The 23,519-nt window shown below is 40.4% G+C and overlaps 1 long non-coding RNA gene across 1 annotated transcript; it reads right to left on the bottom strand.

Annotated features, from left to right (window-relative positions):
* Positions 1–860: 860 nt before the first annotated feature.
* On the bottom strand, positions 861–2,635 carry LOC140592332 (uncharacterized). The gene is made up of 2 exons (XR_011992702.1): positions 2,163–2,635; positions 861–1,530 (listed from the first exon to the last, which is right to left on the bottom strand). It is a non-coding gene; the product is annotated as an uncharacterized lncRNA (long non-coding RNA).
* Positions 2,636–23,519: the final 20,884 nt, after the last annotated feature.

The following is a 23,519-nucleotide window of genomic DNA, read 5'->3' as shown; positions in this document are numbered from 1 at the left end:
CGAGAGCCACCAAGCACACCCGCCCCTGGCTACCCCGACCCCCCCTCCCCCAAGCCCAGATCCCAACCCTCCCTCCCCAGCCCCCGCACCCTCCCTCCCCCAAGCCCAGATCCCAACCCTCCCTCCCCAGCCCCCGCACCCTCCCTCCCCCAAGTCCCCTCACTGCCGCCCCCACACCGCCCCATCATCCACGTGCTCCCCGTACCAGGACAAACCTGCAGATACACAGATCCATGCATGCACTCATACACACACTCAGACACACACTCCCAGTCACACCTGCTTGTCTTTGAAGTCCGGCAGCAGATGAGCTGGGTTTTTAGTTGGAGCGATGAGTGTAGCCTCGGAGGATTTCTTCTGAGGGTTACCCTACTCGTCCACAGGTGTGCCTGCAGTCGACTCCGCGTACAGACACACAATAACCAGGGCAGGTAGACAGGACTTTATTGTACTTTATTGTCGGTCGGTAGTTGTACAGAGAACACAACGGTATGTCTTCTTCTCTTCCCTCGCTCTCGCTGGTGTCCCGCGCCCTCTCATTGCGTCACCTCCGTCTCCGTCCAGCTGTGTGTGCACACACGCCCACTCCTCCCACATCATGGGGTTAACCCTGATATTTAGCTCGTTACAATGGGTATGAACATTTACCCCCCCCTCCCCCCCCCGCTGCCCGATTGTTGGTAGAAAAAGATATTGTGGAGGTAGTAAAAAAGGTAGTAAAAGGTAGTAATTTCAACTCTAGGATTCCTGAATAAACCTTGTATACAGTTCCTATGTCTTTCTGCTTTAATACGTACACTGCTAACATAGGCCCCAAACATTGAAAAGCCTTTGCCCACTGAATATAGAAATGAAATAAATTGTTTCAAACGTGCTTTTATTGAACAAATTGCATGTGAATACCCAACCAATTAAACAGAACATTAATTCAAATAAGGCATTATAACTATAGGGAATTAAAGTTTAATTTCCCCTTCACTCTTTAAAATATATTATTCTAAACAAATCAAAAACATCACTTGAAAAAATAAATCTGGGGGAAAACTTAAATAATTAACTTAAATAAATGAAACATGGCAATTTAAAATTAATAGTCTCACAATCATCGTGGTTGTTGACTCCGCCCAACAAAGTGCAGAAAGCTGTAGTATGAGGTGGAAAATATAGCAGGGCTACTACATCAAGAGGAAATTTAACTGTAAAATGAAATATATCGGTAAGGCAAAACCCCTAAAATTGTTTTTTCAAGGTGTAATTATTATTAAAATCATGGCCGATAAGCAAACATGTTACCATAAAGCTACATATACATTAATAATAAAAAGTGTTGCTATTGAGGTAAATATATATATTAATTAATGTTATCGATTAGATTACAATCCTGCATCCTCCTACAGTCACTCAAGAAGCAACTGAAGCTTTTGGCCAGGAGATGATGTCATCAGGTGGTGTCCAGCTTTCCTTGGGCGTTTCGACCCTGAACCACGACGCCCTCCAGTTGGCGGTTCGGATGGCCAGTCACTGCCCATCCTGAATTTTAACAAGAAAACTCAAAAATGACATGGCTAAAATTATTAGCTCCCCTGACATTTAATGGTCAATAGTGTGGCCTCTGTCTTACAACTGACAACAACCTCTCCCTGTAGTTAACTCGGTTGGCACATGTCTCTTGAGGTACATGAGCCCACTCTTCCATGGCAAATCGTTCCAGCTCATCCAGATTGCGTGGTTTTCCAGCATGGACACCTTGAGCACCCGCCACAGATTCTCAATGGGATTGAGATCTGGGCTTTGTGAGGGCCACTCCAGGACCCTGATTTTTATGTCCTACAAAAAGTTTTTGACCAACTTGGAGGTATACTTTGGGTCATTATCTTGCGGAAAGACCCAGCGGTGACCTAAAGCGAGACTTGCAGCCGGTTTCTTTAAATTAAAATGTTAACATACTGCTCTTTTTTCATGAACATGAAAGACGTTCCCAGTGCCTGAAACAGCACAACAGCCCCACAACATGATGCTCGCACCACCATATTTAACAGTGGGAACTGTGTTTTTAGGGTTGAAGGCTTCTCCCTTCTCCAAACAAAAGAAACATCCCTGTGTCCAAACAGCTCAAGTTTTAATCTCATCAGACCAAGTAACAGACTTCCAAAACTCATTACCATATTTCAAATGTTCATGGGCAAACTTCAGTTGGGCACTGATGTGCTGTTGTTTCAGCAATGGAGCTTTTTTGGATGGTGACCTTGAAGTCCTCCACGATGAAGAGTTCTCACAACTGTCTTCCTTGACACATCAACTCCAGAAGAGGCCAGCTCAGCAACAGTCACCTTGGCAGAGACCCGGGGATCCTTGTTGACATCTCTGATTATTTTTCTCTCCAAAGTTTTTGAAATATTGCGCTTTTGGCCAAGCCCAGGTTTGTTTGCAGCAGATTTTGTCTCCTGGTGCTTTGCAGTGATGCATCATACAGCTGTCCTAGACACTGTGAAATGTTTGGAAATGGCAGTGTATCCTTCACCCTCACAATGAGCATCTACTATCCTCTTTCTGAGGTCCTGACTAATTTCTTTTTCTTTTTTGGCATGATGAAATTGCTTCTTACCAAAAGTGTCAGAGTAGTCCAAGTGTTCTAGTGCCACTGCTCCTGTTAACCAGAGTTCCTTATGTAAAGTTCAATGCTGATTGATTACTCAGGTGTGGTGTGACAGTTAATTGAATGTTCAGGTTTGGTTTTAAAGCTAATTGAATGGTGAGGTTTGTCTTGAAAGAAAAAAAAACACAGGAGGGCTAATAATTTTGGCCTTGTCATTTTTCAGTTTTCTTGTTAAAATTCAGCACATCAATAGAATATCTTAATCAAACTTTGTCGAGATTTTGTCTTTGTTCTTTTGAAAGCAATACAAGTATTAACAGTTTTTATTAGGGTAATTTCCATGGAAATATTAAGGGGTTTGTGTGATTTAATTAGGGGGGCTAATAATTCTGACATTAACTGTATATATGGTTATAATAAAACAAGTCTCTATCAAGCTAAATACATTATCAGTCTAAGTCATGTCAGTGAAACATTTCTTATAAATATATGATCAAATTAAATGTTATAATTAATAAAATGTGTAATAAGATGTATCGCTAACAAGCTAAAGATACGTTAATTTAATCGATCAACCGGACTTTATGTATTTTTCCTACAAGCACAATGCAACACAATGTGCTTTACATAATAAAAAATATCATCAACCCACCCCTACTACCACCCTCACCCTCATGTAAAATGAGACAAAAGACTGTATTGTTAAGATACGATTTGAACCAATTATAAACAAGACCTAGAGAGGCCAATCATATTGTTAAGTCTAAAAGAATCAAATGATATACCTTATCAAAAGGTTGCACTTAAGTCAAGTAGTACTAGTATTGAGGTTATTCAATTATCCATATTGGACGTGAAGTCATTCACAATCTTGACTAGTGCTGTTTCAGTATTATGGCTAGTCTGAAAACCAGATTGGTATTTTCATTAATATTGTGAGAATTCAAAAAACTAATTTAACTTAATTTAACTGATTAAAAACAAGCTTCTCTAAAATTTTACTTAAAATGGCAGAACTAACTAATTTGAGGTTAAGACGTGGCATCTAATTAGTTTCTCTTCAAAAGGAGTTTAACCATGGCAGTTCTACAGGTATCAGAAAAGACACCCATCTGAAGAGAATAATTAACAATGGTAAGTAAAATGTCTTTAAAACAGATGTGGGAATAGGACCTAATGGACAGATTGCTGATTTCAGTTGTGAGATGACTTTTCCAAACATCTCTGTGTCATGATCCGCTCCGTCCGCTCCTGATGTGTGCCACGCCCACCTCGTTACCTCATGTTCAACCCTAATTGTGATCGCCTGTGTCCTGTTAAGTCTAGCTTGTCTTTTGTATTTAGTCCTTGTCAGAGTCAGTCATCCCCAGATCAGTCATTGTTGTGTTGCATTGTCCGTCGATGTCCGTACCTGTCAGTCCGTTCGTGCAATTAAACCCAGTTTCCCTGACTTCCTGGCTCCGATCGCCTATTTCCCTGCCCGCCCGAGCCCGAACGTGACACTCTGCATCAGCCAGGACAAATTTCTCCAGTGTTTACCCATGCAAAGACGGGTTCTGGGATCTTAAAGTTTTTATACTGACATGTGTTAGATTTGACCTAATTAGTGTCTATTTTACTTCTGAAGTGGACTGCAAAGAATTCGCATTTGGAGTTGGTAGGCGTAGTGCTGGTCTGTAAGAACAGGATTAATTATATGGTCAATAAAGGGGGATTTTAGGATTGTTCTGCTGGTTGGTTATCGATTTTGAAAAATGTGCTTGTCTGGCGTGTTTAATTGCCTTATTGTAAAGGTACATTTATATCATAAGCGGCGAGAGCATCAAATTGACCGGAAGTAATTCATTCTCTATGGGAGGCAGCAAGGAGTGGCACAGCATGTTGTGATTTGGGCAGCATGAGCATCAAAATGAAGTTGGGGCCTGGTCAACATAAGCGTGTAAACTTTTGTTCTGACGAAACAGTCCCTAAGCAGGGGCAACTGTATGAAACGCTGTTGGGGTGTGAACCGTGAGACAGAACTCATCTCCACACAGCATTTTTACCCTAGAGATATGGTAAAATAATACCCGTGTTTAGGCAATATGAAACTACACGTTTAAAAAAAAAAAAACCCATGTACACATGCATTTTTATACCACGGATGTACCTAGGCTGATACTTGATATAGAGCTAGAACTAGAGTCCCTAAAAGCTAGACTAAACAAGTGTGTTTTTAGTCTAGACTTGAATACTGAGAGTGAGCCTGAATCTTGCAGGAAGACTATTCCACAGCTGCAGAGCTCTATAAGAGAATGCTCTGCAGCCTGCCATAGCTCATTTTACACTAGGAACTAATAGATATCCTGCTCCTTGAGATCGAAGCAAGCGAAGAGGGTTGTAAGAGACCAGTAGATCTCTAAGGTATTCTGGTGCAAGGCCATTCAGTGCTTTATAAGATAATATCGGTATTTTGTAGTCAGTCCAAGACTTAAATGGAAGCCATTGAAGGGAGCATAGAACAGGGATATTTTGATAAAATTTTTTTAGTGTTTGTAAGAACTCTGGCTGCTGAATTTTGTACTAACTGGAATTTATGTAAGGATCCAGATGGGCAACCAGAAAGGAGGCCATTACAGTTGTCCAGTCTGGAAGTTATGAAGGCATGCATTCCTTTTTTCTGCATCATGAAAGGCGAGCATCTTCCGAAGCTTGGCTATGTTCTGTAGATGGTAGAACACAGTTCTAATAATATTTCTTATGTTAGCATAGAAGTATCGATCTGATACTCAAACAGGAAACCAAGATCCCTGACCACTGTGTTAACCTGAGTAGGAAGACCACCAAGGTTGAGGTTGTCAAACTTATTTCGAGCAGCCTTTGGTCCAACTAGCAGTAGTTCTGTTTTTTCTGGGTTAGAGATTTTTTTGCCATCCAACACTGAATGTGTAGTAGAGCTGCAATGCATCATCTGGTTTAACAGATATACAGTGGTACCTCAGTTCTCAAACTCATTAGAACTCGAACCAACCAATTCGAAAAAAATTTACCTAGAGCTCGATCTGAATCACAGAAGTCAAACCGCAAACGCTGACCTAAGATAACTTGTACGCGCAGGGAAATGAGTCACACAGCACGTCTCTCAGCGGAAACAAAGGGTAAAGCTTCAGTCTCAGCCTCGCATTCGCTGTGATAGCATTGTGCATGTTTACAGTAGCTGAATACTTATATTTAGACAGTAAAAATACATTTAGACAATGATAGACAGTAACAGTAATTACCATTATATAATAAAATACATTTAAAAATAAAGATTTCTTATTAATTATTTTTATATTAATAATAAACCATTAATACATTTAATTATAATAATATTGTCCTGCTGAGTGGGGACAGAATGGAGACAAAGGTGCAGACGTCAGGGTATCAGAATATGGGGTTTAATTACAGGTAAGGCAGGCAAAACGTAGACGGACAATACAATGACCGGACTGGGGAAACAAACTGAAATGCGGACGAAATACAGAGGGCTAATGAAAACAACCAGTAACTGCTGATCACACAGGAATTCCACACGGGGTTAACGAGGGGGCGTGGCACACGGAAGGAGCGGACGATCAGGGCAGGACACGTTTTTTTTTTTTTACTTTACACATTGTTTGGATACATTTATTTTCTTACTTTAAAAATGACTGTTTTGATAAATGTGCTTAGATGTGTTTAGTACAGTATATGCTTTTCTTGTTTTGTCCAGTTCATTTTGTGTTTAAATGCTAAAAAAAAAACATATTTCGGTGTAATTTTTTGGGGCTGGGAACCAATTAATTGGTTTTCCATTATTTCTTATGAGGAAAATTCAATCAGAACTCAAACTTTTTAGGATTCGGTCCGGAGTTCTGAACGGATTAATTTTGAGTTCTGAAGTATCACTGTATATGCTCTTTTTGTTTTATCTGGTTCATTTTGTATTTAAATGCTAAAAAAAAAACATATTTAGATGTAAGTTTTTGGGGCCGGGAACCAATTAATTGGTTTTCCATTATTTGTTATGGGGAAAATTCGATCTGAACTCAAACTTTTTAGGATTTGATCCAGAGTTCTGAACGGATTAAGTTCAAGTTCTGAGGTACCACTGTATATATAACTTTATCATTAGCATAACAATAGAACCCAACACCATGATTTCTAATAATGTTACAACTGGTAACATATACAAAGTGCACAGTAGCAGGCCCAGCACTGATCAATGTGGGACACCATATTTAACTTGGGTGGGCTTAGAAGATTTGTTGTTCACATAGACAAAATAATAACAATCAGTTAAATAAGAGCGAAACCACGAGAGAGCTGTCCCCTAAATGCCAACAACAGATACTCGCTGGTTCAAGAGAATGTTATGGTCCACAGTGTTGAATGCTGGAGTTAGATCTCGTAACACTAGCAAATACTGTATATACCGCCATGGTCAGAAAGCATAAACAAATCATTCATTACTTTGATTAAAGCTGATTGTGTGCTTTGGTTTGATCTAAAGCTAGACTGATATAATTCATTAGCATTATTTTTCTGTAAGAAAGAAGACAGCTGATGAACAACTTTTTCTTTGAAATGAAAGGAAGATTTGTGATAGTGATTTAGGAAACTATACCTAGGTTCAAGATTTGGTTTCTTTAGAACATGTCTAATAACAGCTATTTGTAATGTTTTGAAACATAACCAAGCATAAGACATGAGTTTAAGAACTTTAACAGGGTAATGCTAATCAATGGTGAAATTCCCTTGATTTGTTTCATAGGAATTTCATCTACAAGGTTGGTAGAAAAAGAGCTGAAAAGTTCTGATTGTTTTATAGAAGAGAAAGATTCAAGGGTTTCATTGTCAGCACTAATATGACTAACAGAAAGATGGTAGCTGTATGCAGCTACCGACATGCTCTGGATGGTCTGTCTAATCTTAGTTATTTTACTATTAAAAAATGTAATAAAGTCATGACTCCTAAGAAATTGTGGGACTTGTGAGTTTAACATTGAAGAATTCTGTGTTAACCTAGACAGATTCAAACAGGAAATTAGGATTGTTTTTGTTCTCTTTTATTAGTCTGGAGGGATACACAGACCTAGCAGTCCCTAGTCCTTGTGTATACTTAGAGAGGCTTCCTTTCCAGGCTGATATGAAAACTTCTAGTTTAGTTGAGTGCCATTTGTGCTCTAGCTTGTGTGAAGCCTGTTTAAGTTCACGCGTATGATCAGAGTACCAGCAGGTAGGTTTGTTATCTCTATGCTTTTTTTAAGTAGAGCTACAAGATCTAGAGTGCTGCAAAGTTATTTCTCCATGTTCACAGTTACAGTACCTGTTCAAGTTAATTTTCACTTGAGGCTTCAGATGTAAGGTTGTAGGACTGGAAGTTGGTCACGTAACGTTGTAGATAATGCGGCCATGGAACGTCTGATACTGTGCTTTAGAGCTGAGGCAGAAGGGAGGCTACATTGTGTTTCAAATGTTAACATGTAATGATCTGAAAGTAGAGGATTCTGAGGAATAATATATACGTGTTTCACCAGGGCACCATAGCTAAGAATCAAATCCAGGGTATGATTACAGGCATGAGTAGGTCTGACTACATTCTGACATATACCTACAAAGTCAAGAATAGCAGCAAACATTGTTAAAGGATCACTGTCATTCTCCATGTGAATATTAAAATCACCAACAACGACTTTTTCAGTAATGGGCACCAGGTTTGTTAAAAAAAATAAAAATCTGCAAACTCCTTTAGCCACTTTTCTCAGACACTTCTAGGTTGGACTAAAATATTGTAGCAACACCACCACCTTTGCGACTTAGTCGAGGGTTAGGCTTATAACTATATTCATCTGAAGTAGATTCATTTAGTACCATGAATTCATTAGGTTTAAGCCAGATCTCGGTCATAGGACACCAAGATTAAAATCAGTAATCAATTGCTGCGAGGATTGCTGGGATTGCTGCGAGAGAGTGGTGTTGAGCTGCAGCGATTGTTTGGGATTGTTTTTTTGGAGTGTTTTGAGTGTTTGTGTGCTTTACCTGTTTACGTGGGTGGCTGTTTATTTCTATTTATTGTTCTTATTTCGGTCAGCGTGAGTGCTTGTCTGTCCTGTCTGTTAATCAACAGCGCGATTATTACCGACAGAGAGCTGCGGGTGTCGCGTGCGCGGCGTTTTTCTGTCCGCGTTTAAACTCCGTAACAAACACCCGCGGGGCGATTATAACTAATAACATCTAACGTCGGTATCGCTACCAAGCGTCGGAAAAGGACAGTTGCTCCTGAGCTTTGCTCGGTCGCCAGTCGGGGCCGGGAGGACATTTTCCACTTTTTTCCCGCTCCGGCAGTAGCCTGCTGTGAGGGGGTTTTTGTGGTTTTTCGACCTCCCAAGAGCAACTTCGATTTCGCCTTGTTTTTAGTTCATACTTGGTTCAGGCAGAAGTTCTTCTGGTAAGTAGTAGTAAGTTTATCAGGTTTAAAATTTTTAATAAAATAATAATTAAGTTCCGTTTTAACACAAGTAATAACTTATTTTAGTGTACTCCGCACGTTACTGCATTTATTGTTACGCAAATTAATCTTTATAGTTAAATACACTATATAAATTTACTGGGCTGGGAGTACGGGGTCATAGTGAGTTAGTTAATTATGGGGCCAGCTCAGTGTTGCGTTTGCAAGATGTTTGCCCTTCTGGACGTTAGTGTCCAGTCGGACTTCATCTGCGAGCGATGTAAGCTAGTGGACTCACTCATGGTCAAGGTTCGCGACCTTGAGGAGCAACTGGCTCGCATCCAATGCAACAGTGAGTTAGATGAGCTAGTTGATACGCCGTTTAGGGAGACGGTGTGTACGCCACTAACGGGGGGGAGGGAGAATGAAGAGCAGAGAGGTCGAGAGAGCTGGGTGACCGTAGGTCGTAGACGCAGGAAAAGGCGTACACACGTTACAGAGGCGGCATCACCTGAGGTGTCTGTGTCTAACAGGTTTCAGGTGCTTCCAGCTTTAGAGCCGGAAGGGACTGGGGAAGCAGGTGGGCCCTTGGGCACTGAGGAGCCCCCTCCCCCCAGAAAGAGGGAGGTTGTGGTAGTGGGGGATTCAATTATTAGGGGAGTAGACAGTTATGTGTGCACGCGTGATAGAGGGTCCCGTACGGTGTCTTGCCTGCCTGGTGCCCAGGTAGGAGACCTTCCAGATCGTGTGGACAAGCTTTTGGCCCCAGCTGGGGTGGATCCAGTTGTCGTGGTGCATGTTGGCACCAACGACATAGGCAAGGGTAGAAGGGCTGTTCTGCAGGATAAATTTATAGAAGTCGCCAATAAGCTTAGAAGCAGAACGTCCATGGTGGTATTTTCCGAAATACTCCCCGTGCCACGCGCAAGTGAGGCTAAGTTAGCTGAGATAAGGAGATTAAATGCGTGGCTAAAAGGATGGTGTAGGAAAGAGGGGTTTAGGTTTATGGGGCACTGGAGGACCTTCTGGAACAGGTGGGACCTGTTCAAGCCGGATGGGTTGCATCTGAACCGGAGGGGAACCAGTGTACTGGGAAGGCGTATTTGTAGAGTAGTTGAGGAATGTTTAAACTAGGGACTGGGGGGGCAGGGAGGTTAGTTAAGTATGTAACTGGGGGGAAACGGAAAGCCCAAAAAAATCATATTATAAGTAGGCACTGTAATAAGCCTACCCTTTGTTGTCTGTATTTAAACGCCAGGAGTATTAGGAATAAAATTCATGATTTAGAGGCTCTTATCTCATCGGACTCTTATGATATTATAGCAATAACTGAAACGTGGTTGAGTGATAAGGATGGACAAGAATATAATATGGATGGTTACACATTGTTCCGTAAAGACCGTATAGGTAAGAAGGGAGGTGGTGTTGCAGTATATGTAAAGGAAATCTTGCAGGCAAGGGAGCTTACTGATATAAGTAAAAGTACGGAAGCTATATGGGTAAAATTAGATGCTACAAACTCAAATAGCCTAATTGTCGGTGTTTGTTACAGAGCACCCAATGTAGCTGCTGAGGAAAGCAGATTGTTATACAGTGATATTAGGATTATGAGCAATAAAAATGATGTGGTAGTTATGGGTGATTTTAATCTACCGGGGATACAGTGGGACATTGTTGCTGGCTCTTCTGAAAATGAACTTGAGATGGTGGAATTAGTACAGGATTGTTTTTTTACTCAGTTTGTTAACACCCCTACCAGGGGAGATGCCATTCTTGATCTTGTTTTGTCTAATAACCAGGACAGGATTGGTAAATTAGATGTTTTAGAACCACTTGACAGTAGCGATCATAACATGGTTAAATTTGAGGTTAAGTTTAGTGCCCGAAGAGCAAAGTCCAAATCAAAAATATATAATGTTAGGAAGGCTAACTTCAATTGTATGAGATTAAAACTAGAAACCGTGAACTGGATGGAGTTAAATAACAAAACTGTTGAAGAGGCATGGGAATTTTTTAAAAGCACATTATTGCAAGTACAAGAGGACTTCATACCTGTTTCTAGCAAGAATAAATCTAGGAAATTGCAACCTAGGTGGTTTAATAGGGACATAAAGTATAAAGTAAGGAGGAAAAGGGCTTTGTTCCAGAGATGGAAAATAACTGATGATGACATAATAAAGCAAGAGTATCTAAATCTACAGGCTGAATTAAAAAATGACATTAGACGAGCTAAAAGGAATGTCGAAAGGAAGATCGCATTGGAGGCTAAGGATGACGTTAAAAGTTTCTTCCAGTATTTTAACTCTAAAAGAGCTCTAAAAGCTGAAATTACTAATCTGCAGGATAGTAAGGGTCTTATAATTGAAAACGACATTGACATAGTAAATGAGTTCAATGATAGTTTTGCACGGGTATTCACTGTCGAGGACACTAGTAACTTACCAGTTCTTATTACTAATTCAACATCGTCTATAACTAATATATATATAACTGAAGCTGATGTTTTGCAAAGCCTAGCTAAGCTCAAAATAAATAAATCACAGGGCCCTGATGGCATCTTACCTATAGTGTTAAAAGAGATGAGGGATATTATTTGCCGACCCTTAACATTACTGTTTCAAAAATCCTTATCTGAAGGTGTGGTACCTTCTGATTGGAAGCATGCCAACATAATGCCCATTTTCAAAAAAGGGGATAGAAGTAATTTGTCAAACTATAGGCCAATCAGTCTAACTTGTATAACTGGTAAAGTTATGGAGGCTATAATCAAAGAGAAAATGGTAGATTACCTGGACTCAAATAACATTTTGAGGGATAGCCAGCATGGATTTAGGAGAGGTAGATCCTGTTTAACAAATCTGTTGGAGTTTTTTGAGGAAGCTACTCAGGAAGTTGATGATAAGAAGGCCTATGATGTCATCTATTTAGATTTCCAAAAGGCTTTTGATGTTGTTCCCCACAAGAGGCTCTCACTTAAACTCAAAGCGACAGGTATTTTAGGAACTGTAGCGACTTGGATTGATAACTGGTTAACGGATAGGAAGCAGCGAGTAGTTATAAGAGGCTCGATGTCACAGTGGGCCTGCGTTCATAGTGGGGTACCGCAGGGTTCAATTTTAGGACCACTTTTGTTCCTAATTTACATAAATGATATAGACACCAATATATACAGTAAACTGGTGAAATTTGCAGATGACACCAAGGTGGGTGGTGTAGCAGATACTGAACTAGCGGCTCAGCAGCTACAGCGGGATCTTAATTTAATTAGTGACTGGGCTGACACCTGGCAGATGAAATTTAACATAGACAAATGTAAGGTACTCCATGTAGGGAGCAGAAATATAAAGTACAGGTATTTTATGGGACCTACTGAAATAAAGGTAGCTGATTATGAGAAAGACCTTGGTGTGTATGTTGATGCTTCCATGTCTCATTCTCGCCAGTGTGGGGAAGCAATAAAAAAGGCCAATAGGATGTTGGGGTACATCTCCAGGTGTGTGGAGTTTAAGTCAAGGGAGGTAATGCTAAGATTATACAATTCCTTGGTGAGACCTCACCTAGAATATTGTGTACAGGTTTGGTCACCATATCTTAAAAAGGACATAGCGGCCTTAGAAAAGGTGCAGTGTAGGGCCACAAGAATGATTCCTGGTCTTAGAGGAATGTCATACGAGGAAAGGTTATTTGAGCTAAATCTGTTCAGCCTCAAGCAAAGGAGACTGAGGGGGGACATGATCCAGGTCTATAAGATTCTAACAGGTTTGGATGCTGTTCAACCGAATAGTTCCTTCAGCATTAGTTCAAATACAAGAACTCGTGGCCATAGGTGGACATTAGCGGGAGAACATTTCAAACTGGATTTAAGGAAGCACTTCTTTACACAGCGTGTAGTCAGAGTATGGAATAGTCTTCCTGATAACGTAGTGCAAGCTGAATCCTTGGGTTCCTTTAAATCAGAGCTAGATAAGATTTTAACAACTCTGAGCTATTAGTTAAGTTCTCCCCAAGCGAGCTCGATGGGCCGAATGGCCTCCTCTCGTTTGTATAGTTCTTATGTTCTTATGTTCTTATGTTCATTTAATAGTAATGCCTTAGGAGTCAGTGATCTTACATTCAAAAGTTTTAGCCTTGCATTACACTTATTATCTAATAATGGATTTGGTTTAATTTTTAATAAGTTATTATGACATACACTAGAACTGGAAAGGACCTCAACGATTAAAAGTGCAGGGAACAGACACAGTCTCAATAACATGAACACTAGTAGATGTTAAGCGAGTAGTAGACGGTTGGTCATGCTGGTTTACCTGCGGCCTGGACTTGGCTCTGGCTATTCGGTGATTTGTTTCGGAACTATGAGCTATGCTTTTCGATGAAGGATTGGCGCCAGCCCATGAGAGGTGAATATTGTCGCTCTTCAAAAGCCCAGGCCAACCCCAAAACGTCTGCCATTTGTCTATATAACACAAACAATTTATTGGGCACCATTCTGAGAGCCAGAATGCAGCTACAGTCATCTGCTTTACGTTTTGTCGCCAGTTATAGCAGGCATGGGGCCAGAACATGTTACTAACACAGACATCTTCTTTGCAAGGTTGCACACCACTAAAATTTATCTTAGTGATCTTCGATTGCCTCAGTCGGACATTAGTGCCAACATGGATAACAGTCTGAGAATTACGCTTACTGTTAGCCAGTACTTTTAAATTTGCCGAGATCTTGTTTGCTGAACTGAAGTGGTTAGAGTGGACAATAAATGTGAAGATCGAGGCGAGATCATGGCACAATAATATTAGGATACTGGGAATTCCAGAGGACTCACCAGTCTCCCTCATTGCAGCAGCTGTCTCCACTCTGCTTAAAGATGCTTTCAAACTTGAAAAAGAGCCCCACGAAACCAGGTGAGCGCCCTCGCCCCATGATTGCTCGGCTACATTATCACATGGATGGTGTTGACATCCTCTGACGAGCCAGAGCCCAACAGCGGATTACAATTGGGAATATGGTGATACACGTCTTTCTGACCTTACTGCAAAGATTGCCCATTCCGGGCCACATTCAATGACATCTGACACCAGTTACATGAGATACTGCGGATACGATATGGACTGATATACCCAGCTTGTTTTCAGACTACATATAGTGGAACTGAGAAGTAGTTCAGGTCACCAGACGAAGCCATCACATTCATTAAGACACTGAACAAGTAAGAGAATTGGAAAAATTTGTAATACATTCAATGAAACTTTTCCCCTTAGGTAACCAAGACTATGAGCCTACTAACTTTTTACTTCATAAAATCTATGGTAACTCCATTATTTACAGTCGGGGATATTGGTGCTTGTCTATTTTTCATATTGTTTCTGATCATGTGGTCTTTTTCCCATTGTCATCTTAATTTTATTTTTGTTTCATTCTTTATTTTTTATAAATAGGTGCAGGAGGGGGGCATATTCTCTATTCTTTTTCAACTTGTATTTCAGTACTTTAAACATGGCCACTAATAGTAGTAACTTGGGGTTGCCTCCTGGTGGCTCGGAAGGTTTATGAGCTGGAGTATTAAAGGTATGGTAAGCCCGATCAAGAGATCCAAAACATTTGCTTATTTGAAACGACATAAAGCCAACTTCGTATTTGTGCAGGAAACCCATATTGCATACCCCAGGTGAGATTGAAATGCCCTTGGGAATGGTGTCTCACTCAAACTTCGGGTGCATTTACTGTTGGAAATATAATTTGACAATGTGTTGGAAGTGTTGAAATACTGCCATCTAGTGTCCGAAGTTTTTTTTTTGTGTGCTTCCGGTTCGTTGGTCACTCACAATAAAGAAAACTTTAACAGGTTATGGGCCCAGTCACGAAGCTACTAAAAAGGGTTTACACTGAATTTTGTGTACTATAAACAGTGTTGTGGGATTCACAATGGAAGATAAACTGTTTATTGAGAAGCTGAGTGGACCAGAGAATTGGGCTACGTGGAAATTTCAAGTGGAGCATTTGCTGAAAGCTAAAGGACTATGGGGCATGATAATGGAAACGGACAACTTAGCACCAGACGCAAACGCCCAGACACGAGCGGAATTTACAACACGGAAAGAAAAGGCATTTTCTGTGTTGGTCCTGAATGTAAGTACGCCCCAGTTATACCTTGTTACAAGCTGTCAGACACCGAAAGAAGCGTGGAATACGCTAAAAGGGCATTTTGAGAGAGATACTCTTGCAAATAAGCTTTTTCTAAACAAAAAATATTTCAGGTGTGAAATGAAAGATGGAGAAACCATAACTGAGCACTTAAAACAAATCAAGGAGCTAACGGATAAGCTAGGTTCAATAGGTGCTGTGATTGAAGAGGAGGATCAGATCGTAACACTGCTAGGTAGCCTGCCACCAAGCTATGCAATACTCGTCACTGCGCTAGAAACAAAGATGGACAATTTGACATTGCAATTTGTGCAGCAAGCTTTGATAAATGAAGAACAAAAACGAGTGCATGCTAATGATAAAGATGGTGGCCCGTACGGGGATAAATCAGCTCTGTCAACACAAGTTTGTAGAGATATGCAGGCTAATATTAGGGCAGTGGGAGCTGACAGATCGAACTCGTGGAGATGTTATAAGTGTGGGAAAGAAGGACATATAAAGCGCAACTGTCCAAGCATAAAAAGAAAAGTTAAAACTCACAAGGCTAAAAACATGTTGTCTGAAGATACAGAAGACTCGTCTAAGAGTGCCTTTGTTGCTAAAGCGGTAAATCAGAACGAGATGACTCAACAGTTTGAGTGGTTGATTAACTCTGGAGCATCGAAGCACATGACGTGTCATAAAGAAATTCTTCAAGACTACCAAGAGTTTTCAAAAACGCAGTCTGTAAAACTTGGTGACGCCAGGGTGGTTGACACCCTAGAATTCGGAAATGTCAAACTGAATATGACATTTAAAATTAGTGATAACAAACGTGTCACAATGTATGACGTACTGTTTGTACCCAAACTTTCTGGGAATCTTTTCTCAGTGGGAGCTGCAGTCAGAAAAGGAAATATGGTGCAGTTCAAGTCAAACAGTCTCGCTGTTATATGCGTAGTAAAGATGGAAATCTTCGGGGAATGGGGACACAAAGACCCGATGGATTGTATCAGCTGAACATCAAGGGCAGTTTGTCCACCTGTCATGGTGCATCGAGTGCATCAGTAGAAGCCAGCCTGTGGCATCAGAGACTGGGACACACTACCAAGTTGGAACTTAAAAATCTGGTAAAAGGAATGAATTTTACTAGAGAGAAAGAAGTTCCCTTCTGTGAAGCATGTGTGGAGGGCAAACTCTCAAGAAAGCCTTTCAAACCACTGGGAGAAATTCGTTCCAAACGTAAGTCGCAACTGATCCATAGTGATGTCTGTGGTCCCATGCAGACTGAATCTCTAGGTGGAGCAAAATATTTTGTGACTTTTATTGATGACTACTATAGATGCTGCAAAGTATACTTTATGAAACAAAAGAGTGAGGTTCTTAACAAATTTAAAGAATTTGAGAAAACATTCTCAAATGAGTGTGGACAGAAAATCGCAAGACTGAGAACAGATAATGGAGGGGAGTACACTTCTAAGGAGTTTCAAGAATACTTGACGGCTCAAGGTATTCATCATGAACTGTCTGTACCCTATGCACCTCAGCAAAATGGTGTTGCAGAAAGAAAAAATAGGACATTAATTGAAGCAGCTAGAAGTATGCTTTCTCATGCAAAAATGCCAAAGACTTACTGGGCAGAAGTACGGTGGCCGATAAAGGCAAATCAAATTAACTTTTCAGAAAACAAAATTACAAAAGTCAAGACAAATTAACAAAGCCAAGCAAAAATGAACACACTTACAAGTGCCCAAACAAATTTACAAGCGCGGAAACAAATGTACAAGTTCCAAAATAAATATACATGTGACGAAACAAATTTACGAGATGAGAAACACTTTTGAGTACTTGACAAATAGAGGTGAAACACTATTTTTTTTTTTGATATTCCAATTTCTGCACAAAATGTATGAAATTATAATGTTCAAAGGCTTAAGGTTTGGGAAATGTTAGTGGTTTACAGAATTTTCCCTTTTTTTTTCTATTTTCTAAGCCTTTTTCACAGCCACAGATGGAAAATGTCCTGCGGTGTGACATAGCACTACTGTAAAGATTAAATGTACAAATATTATTGATTTCAACTGCAGATCACATATGTTAAAGTTTAAGAAGCCCTTTATAAAAATCATTATTGAAATTCAACATGCACTTATTTTTCACAGCTGTTTTTCAGTTCCACTCCTTACTTGCACCTTCTTTTCTCACTCACTCGCATAGAAATATTTTGTAAAATGAAGAAAAGTCTTAATGCACTGTTTATTTTTCTTGTGATAGTTAAATTATACAATGTTTTAAAGGCTACATCACAATAAAAATGAATGATCAAACTTAAAAGGCATTTAATTGCATTTAAAGTGACGTCACACCACAGGACATTCTGTCACACCACAGGACGCAATTTTAAGTATCTTAAGTTTTTCACCTGACTAAAAACATCTATGCAAAAGTGGGCACATATGGCTATATAGAAAACCGCAACAATAATGAGAGTAAACTGAATGTAATGAAATTAGTTTTTATTAAAACAGTGTAACAGACCAAAAACAAATAGGCTTACCATAAACTGATCACTGTATAAAGTGTATAAAATTCATTTCCATTTTCATCTTTTATCATTTTACATTTTTATCTATTATCTAGAAAATCTTTCTTAAACCATTTTTAACATGAATTTGATGAATTTAACATGAATACTGTGAATAACATGCGTACAGTGCATTGGAGGTTGAATTTTATCATATAATGAGACGTTTTTTTTTTTTTAATCTCAGATAGCACACAATCAAAAATGAATATGAAAACTTGAACCAGTGAAATAGATTGATGCAAGAGTAAAAAGAGTAAACGTCAGATCTATGACCTTAAACAAGAGTTGTAATAACTGGCAATGACTGATATGAAAGTCATGAAGGAGACGTTAAAAGGTTTTCATGTACAAATGATTTGGCAAATTACAAGTTAAACAAAAGCCAGTCCAGGTCTGCTAATTTTGCGCCTCTCCCATAGGGCTCAGGCTCCGAAATCACCCCAATGATGTCACTTTCGGAGTAGTAAATGCAGTCCTCCTTTTCAGGCCATTGGAAAGCATTTTTATTTCCATGTTGCGCCATACAGTTGACTTGTATTTCTTCCCGCAGAATTTGCATGATTTGGCCCACATATCTTTTGTCATCATATTTCACGATGATGAATTTTCCAACCGCCAACCTATCTTGTTCAAATTCATCCAGTTCATCTCCAGCCACTGAAGGAGGAGGAGAGTTCACCTCGTGAGTAGGGCTATCAGGGGTCATTGTGACTTGTAATGTTTTGAAGCAGTCACACATGCTCGGGTAGTTGCAGAAGCAGCTCACTATCCTATGAAACACCTTTCCTGGTGTTGTTGAGTAGATCTGGTGTGTGCTTAAAATTCCTTTTACAGCTGGCAGCACAGATGGAAGAAGCTTATCAAATTCTGCTATGTCCTTTTCTTCTATCCATTTTATTTGAATTTTCATTCCTTCTTTCCTGGACAGCAAGTCATAGAGGGCCTCTGGAGTTTGCAGATCACCTCCATTCTGGACAAACTGGTCTGCCATCCTCTTTACACATGCTCCAACCCCATCAGGAGCTCCTTTTCCGTGACCCTGTTCTGAGAAATTCCATGTGACACTCTGGAACCCCCAACTAAAAGGCACAGTACTCATAAGAAAGCAATTGGTCTTGTTACGGTACTGTGTCACAGGACCATCACTGATCAGATGGAGGGACTTGAACTGTGTGCCATGCTGTGTCTGTAGGTCCACAATGATTGGCTGTAGGTGAGCCCATACAGCACGCTCATCGTGCCTCAGGGATTTTGAGATGGTTGCAAAGCTCTGAGTAGCCATTTTGTATGTGTATGCCACCACTATGTGGATGGTTGCCTGCTGCCTATTTCCACCAAAGTGGAAAGTTTGTATTTCAGAATTGAGCTTACAGGCGTAGTTTTCGGAAAAATCAATGTGCAAAGCTAGATCATTCTCCTGGAGCTTTTCTTTTAACTCTCGATATTTCTCTGCTTGATGTCTCCAGTTGAACTGATGGGATGCTATGACCTCCAAGGCATGTTGAAAGGTTTCTGCAAGCTGTCCCAATGTTCCACTCAGTCCTTTTTTCACCCAGTTTTTGTAAACTTTTTCTCCCACAGTCACTTCCTCCCTCTGCCACTGTTCCCACCTTGCTAATTCAGTTGGATTCTGTAGGTTCAGCTGTACTTCATCAAAACAACAGCTGGTACACTGTCTGTACATGCACTTCTGATCTTCGGAATTGCAAGTGATGGAAGAAAGTAACTGAGAGGGGCTCTTAGTTGGAATCATACCCTTGCGAACCAAACACTCAATCAGCAGATGCATGTTTTCATGCTCATAGCAAGCACAAGTATTTCTATCACTAGCCTTTGCCTCTGTAATGTATTTTGGCCTGTACCTAGCAAATTGTCGATATGACATGCGATGCTGTGGGGTACATCCTTTAATGTAATCAGCATGGAGCTCCATCAGAGTTTTGGTCAGAACACGTCGCTGCATTTTGTGTGTCCGCCCAACTGTGTCTTTTTTTCCTGCCAAGAGCCTGCTGTTCTCATCTCTGGAAAGAAAAGCAATGACTTTGCGCTTTTTTTCTGCGGCAGCTTTTTTGAACAACCTGATGATGGGTTGACGGGCAGCTCTCTTTACTGTATTCCAGCGATGCTTTTGAACTCTCATCTTACTGTTGGCTTTTTTAATATGTTCCAGCTCTGCTTGAAGTTTCTTGTTTTCTTTTTGCAGTCTCCTCATTTTAGCTCGTAACTTGTTTTGGTGAGTTTTCATGTGGCCGCTATTGCACTGTAAATGTGCTATGGGTGCGTTAGTAGATGGCAACATCTGAGCAGGAGGAGGAATTGTTGACAGAATTGCCGCTCGAGGACTTCGAATTTGAAAATCATGAGCAGGAGAACCACGGACTATAATATTGGCACCATCATGAGACACATCAAGTTGCTCAGGTGATGGAGGGGTTTCGTTCAAGATCACTGCCAGGTCCTTTTTCATCTTTCGGTTTCTTGCTTTTGTATTCCTCCATACCTCACGAAGTCTGTGTTGCTTTTGTTTTGGCAGTGAGCCTATATTTCGAGATTTAATCTCTCCTCTTGCTTTCTTTTCTTGATACCTGTTGATAAAACGAACCATTCAGTTAACATTAGCTATCAGTTCATTATTTGGTCTATATTGCATGAAAGTTTTCAGGGTTTTTTTCTCACAGAAAAAGAACCAGAAGTGACCTTGAACAACAGAGCTATTGATTGATTCACACTGGATTTCTCCTTTAATGTGCAACATTTTTATCATATTCAAACTCCCTCAAAAACTCCCTTTCCCTATATCAACTTATATACTTTCTTCTTCTCTCCCTAAGGATCTCCTCACGCCTAGCTTCATCCTGATTTAACCTCTCCCGGTACCTTCTTGTCCTCTCTTTGCTCATTCCTAAAAACATCATAAAGCACTTTAAAAACACTTAAAAAATAAATATCAGTGATTGTGGGTCATCTATATGCAATAAACATGAATACAAATACATCATCTATTTAGAATTTTAAAAATAACAGGTAAGGCTCTAGCAATACATTGCATTAAGCACATCACACCGCAGGACATGAATGTCACACCACAGGACATTAACAGCATTGTGGCCACTTTAATCCCTTTCTATACATGACTGACCTTGGGGCTAATGCTAACTGACTAATAATATTGCTTTTAACCTTAATATAAGTTTTTTTTTTAAAAACCAAACTTTTTCCCTTTTAATAAGGCCCGTCACACCACAGGACATCGTAAATGGACACAAACATTGTCTAACAGAAACAATGAAATCTGTTCGGGAACAGTGCCTGCCGGTAGTGGCAGGTCTAGTGGCAGGTGACGTTCAGATACAGTAGAGAGGCACCTACCCGCCAATCCTGGTAGTAGCTTAAACCAGAGATTCTGTACATCGGCTAAATGATCAACTGCAATAGTTCGGTAAAGTTGGAACGATATTGTAGGTACTTGGACATTTTTTTCAAAATGCTTAAATGTCATTTTTTAATATGTCTACTGGATAGAGCATGAGCACACGAACAAAATGACACCTCATTTGTCAAAATCCACCCAGCCAGTCCAGAGAAATTTAAATTTAACAACCCTAATTAATGCCCCTTTATTTTAATGGGAACAAAGGAAAAATCTGTGATCAAATTTTGATTAGCTGTCTTGTTTGTTGTAGGAAAGTTGCCATATTTTAGTCATTACTAAAGATAATTGGTTGAAATTTTCAGGAGACGTCAACAGTGAGGTCCCACACAGAATGTCACCTGTCCTGCCAAGATTGACCCATGCTGACCTTTAGAAAATTAGGTCAAGGTCAAAGGTAACCACCAACTTTGAAACCCGAATAAAACAAAACTGCAAAGGAAAAACATATTTAACCTGGTTTATGTCACGATCTGGGTGCGTTCCGGGCGGACAGACGGGGAAGCCAGTCAGGAGTACAGATCAAAGCGAGGTGTATTCAGAACACACAAAGACATAAACTAGAGATGCTCCGATCAGCATTTTTGGGGCCGATCACCGATTACCGATCACCAAGATCATGATCTGCCGATTGCCGATTCCTGCCGATCACAGAATGGCAGGGGAATGGGAATCTTATCTTTAATCTAGCAGAGTTTGCACCATTTGTGGAAATGAAACTAACTGTAAATTGACTATATTGGAAAAAAACTGTAGAAATAGGCTACAGTCAAGATCTTGAAGAACCACCAAGTGTTTATTTTAGAAAATGAGAACTTAAGGCTACTGTAGGCCATCTTTCCCAAATAAGGCAGAGTAACTTAAAATTATACCAAACAAAGAGGGGTCAGGCAGACCAACACACATCAGATCAGGTTAATGGGATTTAGCCTCTTACACTGATTTTATAATTGGCAACAAAATGTAAAACTTGTTACACCAAAACTGGCTACTGCCACAAAGGACAAAACTATGGCAAGTGTTTTTTTCTGTTATTATTATGAACGTCTGATGTAGTTGAGGAACCCACTACATCAGATCCAAAAGTTAGGTATTTCCTGCCTGGGGGTCGGTCATGATCGGTGGCCGATCAATCGGAGCATCACTAACATAAACACGTTTATGCCGCGTCTACTGGAACAGACGGTGGCGCAGACTTAAATACATGAAACAAGGCACACGACTGGCGAGCGGCATCGCCACACAGGTGGAAACACTAGGCAATCACAGGAGGTAACAAGGTGGGTGTGGCACACACGGGGCTGGAACAGGCCGGACGTCGCAGGACGTAACAGTTTATTTAAACTGTTGAAAAAGTAAGTTCCCCATGAAGGTAATCTGTCAGTGCTTGTGAAATTTTCAATGATGAATCAGCAGAGTCCTCTTCCATTTCCTCGGGCAACCAGTAAGCGATCCTCAGCTTGGCAGGTTTCTTCTTTGAAACTTTAAGTTCCAGGATCTTCCCACAGTATTGCACATCCCCTTCATCCCCATGTCCCAAATGTGATATATGTATTTTCCCACCAAACTCTCTGGGTCTTGTAGCATCTGAACCACAGACTGACATCTGGACTTACTCATGTTATCTGACTTTTCTAAAAAGCGTAACAATTCAGATTCAAAATCTTCTGGCATGTTGGCCATAGCATTCTCAATTTTCCTCTCCAATTTTCTCCGAAAAGATTTGTTCTTTTTCTGGATCTTCTCTTTCAGTCTTTTTTGGTAATCCAACGTGGTCTGTGCCTCTCGCTCCTTCCTAATTGCTTGGTATTTTCGGGCCCGACAGATAGCATAAGAAATCAGACGCTCTTGTTCTTCTAGGGGTTTACTTTTAAGCCAAGGCAATGTCTTGTTTTTCTTGCCCTTTACTTTAGCATCTATAAATCCAATGGTGGCATTAGGGGCTCTCCTGTATTGACTGTCTGTAAGACCAAGGATTCGCTCACTTTCAATATTGTGTACAGGCGCCGCCTTAGTAATTTGAAGCATCTGAGGGGTAGGACAGGACAGGTCTCCAGTGATGTAATCCGCAAGCTGCCTCTCTAGAACTCTGACACATCCCTGCAACAAAGCATCCATTGCAGCACAGAACTGATCTGCATCAGTCTCACTGACAGCACCTTGCAGTGAAGAAAGGACTTCATCCTCTGCATTCAGTGGTCTACCAAAACAGTCCTCCTTTGCTTGTAACACAGAGGCTGGATTTCCAGACAATGCCTTTAGTTTTTCAACACAAGATTTTAACAGAGGAACAGCTTCAAGGTTTGACAGGACTTCCTTATTGGAGTACAGCACT

This window comes from Paramormyrops kingsleyae, chromosome 8 (genome assembly GCF_048594095.1).
Source record: "Paramormyrops kingsleyae isolate MSU_618 chromosome 8, PKINGS_0.4, whole genome shotgun sequence".
Lineage (NCBI taxonomy): Eukaryota > Metazoa > Chordata > Actinopteri > Osteoglossiformes > Mormyridae > Paramormyrops > Paramormyrops kingsleyae.
Note: the sequence above shows the minus strand (reverse complement) of the source record. Positions and strands in the feature narration are given on the sequence as shown.